Below are 3,873 nucleotides of genomic sequence, written 5' to 3'. Positions count from 1 at the left end.
TGGCCATTGTCAGTACCGCGTGACTGGCTCCCGTAGGATTTTCGAGCGAGATCGTTGCCAGTGCCCCTGGACTGGCTTGTGCGGGTGGCACATAAAAGACACCATTTCGAGCATGGCCGTTTTCGTGCGGGTGACACGTAAAAGCACCCACTACACTCTCTGAGTGGTTGACGTTAGGAAGGGCATCCAGCTGTAGAAACTCTGCCAAATTAGATTGGAGCCTGGTGTTGCCATCCGGTTTCACCAGTCCTCAGTCAAATCGTCCAACCCATGCTAGTATGGAAAGCGGACGTTAAACGATGATGATGATGATGATGATGATGATGAACCCATGAAAATTTCACCATTATTTGGAAAATTTAGTTAGTTGGCAGTTTATAGAGAATCATGAAATATATAGTTACTTTTGAAATCATACTTTGAAATATTTGATTTTACAGATAGCGTAAAAGTGTTCACAGGCATTAGTGAATGTACAGTCTTAGGAGACAATATCACTATACACTCTCATCTTTTTTATCTTGAGAGTTATTATCTATTATTTTACCCTTTCAAGAAGTATACAATCTTTATGTCAGTCAGACAGCATTGACTTTGGCCATGACTATGATATCACTCAGTTCGACAGGTCTTCACAAGCACAGCATATTGCCTAATGGTTGAAGGGTGCTTTTAACAGGCCAGTTACGTGACACTGGCATTGGCCACAACTACAATCTCACTTGGCTCGACAGGTCTTCTCAAGCACGGCTTATCTCCAAAGGTCTCAGTCACTTGTCATTGCCTCTGTGAGGCCCAACATTCAAAGATTGTGCTTCACCACCTTGTTCCATGTCTTCCTGGGTCTATCTCTTCCACAGGTTCTCTCCACCATTAGAGTGCAGCACTTCTTCACACAGCTGTCCTCATCCATATGCATCACATGACCATACCAGCATAGTCATCTCTCTTGCACACCACATCTGATGCTTCTTATGTCTAACTTTTCTCTCAGGATGCTTACACTCTCTCGTGCATGCACACTGATATTACACATTCAGTGGAGCATACTAGCTTCATTTCTTAGAAGCCTACACATGTCCCCAGCAGCCACAGCCCATGTTTCACTGCTGTGTAGTATGGCTGTTCACACACATATATTATACAGTCTGCCTTTCACTCTGAGTGAGAAGCCCTTTGTTACCAGCAGAGGTAGGAGCTCACAGAACTTAGCCCAGCCTATTCTTATTCTTGCAGCTATGCTCTCTGAGCATCCACCCCAGCTACTGACTTGGTCACCTAGGTAACAGATGTTATTGACTACTTTTAGTTTATCTACAAAGGTACTGTCAATTCAGATAGCTGGTCCCTCACTTGGGTCAACATTTGGCAGACTCTCTTTCTCTCATTCATTCTCTTCATTTAGCATCCTTTCATAGTGGCATCTCCAAGTGTCTTTCTTTGCAGCATCATTAAATGCAAGTGAGCCATCATCCATGTGGATACATTTCTCTCCTATGATATTGCGATTTTCTCGCACACACTGTCTTGCAATTCAAAACACTTCAAGTCTCTGGTCCTCACAACACAGAACATTGGTAAATTTCTTCTTATCTGCTTCTCCTCTGGCTAAGTAAGCCTGTCTCCTAGCTTCCCTTCTGGCTGTCTGAATGGAAATGGTGTGAGACTGGAGTGTTGTTGCCGAGTCGGATGTCTCAGAGGTGTTCTGCAAACTGGTCAGCCAAACGGCATCCCATTTGACTGATGTATAGAGAAGGACAGAGAGAACAGGAGATGCAGTAGATTACATTGCTAGAAGTGCAGGTGAAGGAGTCAGTGATATAATAGGGTCGATGATGGGTACCTGTGAGGAAGGTGGTGTTGGAGAGGTAACGGCAAGTGTGGCAACATGGGCGGAAGCAGAAGAACAAGACAGATTGGGAGGTTGGGTCAGGGAAGAAGCTGTGGAGCAAGAGGTCTCATAGGTTGTGGGCTCATTTGAAGGAGGGAAGGGGTTGGTTAGGGAAGATGTGCAAAGTGGAGGGATCGGACTGGAGTTGCCGGAAGGCTCGGAGAATGGTGTGTTCGAGAGGTAGGGTGGTGGGGTGGTAGGTGAGGGGAAACGGGAGACGGTGATGGCGGGGCAGGTGCGAAGGGAGAGAGCAGATGCATGGTCCACGGAACATGCTCTAGCAAGAGTGGTGTGGATAGTGGTGAGAGGATATCCATGTAGGATGAAGTGGCAAGCCATGAGTTGAGACTGAGTCTCAAAGTCATGGTCATCACTGCAGAGCCTGTGTAAAAGGAGGAATTGGGAATAGGGGATGAGGGGCTTGGTGTATTTAGGGTGGGAGGAGGAGAAGTTGAGGTATGTGTGTGAGTCTGTGTGTTTGTAGTGGATGGAAGTGGTGAGAGTGAAGTGATGAATGCTGACCAAAATGTCGAGAAAGGCAACTGAGGTGTCAGAAATAGTGCAGAAGTGGAGTGCAGGATGGAAAGATTTGACAAAAAAAAAGGAAAGAGTCTAGATGTTCACGGGAGAATGAAGTCGCACCAATACAGTTGTCAATATAATGGCCGTATAATTCATGAGTGGGACCAGTGAAACTTGAGAATATTCAGGCCTCAATGTAGCCAATGAACAGGTTTGCATAGTTGGGGCCCATTCTCAATCCCATGGCTGCTCTTGAGTCTTGCTGGTAAAAATCACCTGTGAACGAGAAGCAGTTAAGTGAGAGGACAAGTTCGGCCAGACAAAGGAGTGTGGATGTATCAGGTTGGGGGCTGGTCGAAGGTCAAGGAAATGTTGGAGTGCACACTGCCCCTCATGGTGAGGGATCACCGTGTATAGACTCTTGATATCAAGAGTAAAGAGAAGTTTAGAGGTGCCAGGAGGGAAGGAGAAAGAGTTGAACAAACAAAGAGCATGGATGTGAGAGGGGAGGGAAGCCACTATATATATATAAACTGACTTCTAAATTACACAAAAATGAAAATAACACTGACATCTCATTTTAATAGATATTCTTTTATTTTTTTTATTTGTTTCAGTCATTTTGACTGTGGCCATGCTGGAGTACCACTTTAGTCAAGCAAATTGACTCCAGGACTTAATCTTTGTAAGCCTAGTACTTATTTTATCATTCTCTTTTGCTGAACCACTAGGTTATGGGGACGTAAACACAACAACATTGGTTGTCAAGCGATGGTGGTGGTGGTGGTGGACAAACACAGACACACACACACACGCACATATATATATATGACGAGCTTCTTTCAGTTTCCGTCTACCAAATCCACTCACAAGTTTTTGGTTGGCCTGAGGCTATAGTAGAAGACACTTGCCCAAGGTGCCACGCAGTGGGATTGAACCTGGAACCATGTGGTTGGTAAGCAAGCTACTTGTAACACAGCCACTCCTACTACACTTATATACTTACCAAAATTACATAAAAATATCATGAAATACTAAAGAGTAAACTTATTAAATAAAATCGTCATTGGCTTCGACTACGACCTCCAGATGACTTTGGAATCTTCTGCAACACTTCTGGAGAGTGCCCTTGTTTAAGTTGATGGATGCTGCCATAATTCTTGCCTTCAGTTCATCTTTGGTGTTACAAGGAGTTTTGTTGGTCTCTCGCTCAACTGCACCCCACATATAATAATCAAGGGGGTTGCAGTCTGGGGAAGTAGGTGCCCAGATGTTAGGGGTGATGTGTTCGCAGAAATTGTCTGACAGCCATGACTGGGTTCTCCTGCTTGTGTGGCATGGTGCAGAGTCCTGTTGCCAGATGTAGGGTCTTCCAGCAGCTACCCGCTTCACGCAGGACAGCACTACCTTCTCCGGGCACTTGATGTAGGCCATGTTGAGTTTGAGACAATGTGGGAAGA

The sequence above is a fragment of the Octopus bimaculoides genome, chromosome 1 (genome assembly GCF_001194135.2).
Source record: "Octopus bimaculoides isolate UCB-OBI-ISO-001 chromosome 1, ASM119413v2, whole genome shotgun sequence".
Taxonomy (NCBI): Eukaryota; Metazoa; Mollusca; class Cephalopoda; order Octopoda; family Octopodidae; genus Octopus; species Octopus bimaculoides.
Note: the sequence above shows the minus strand (reverse complement) of the source record.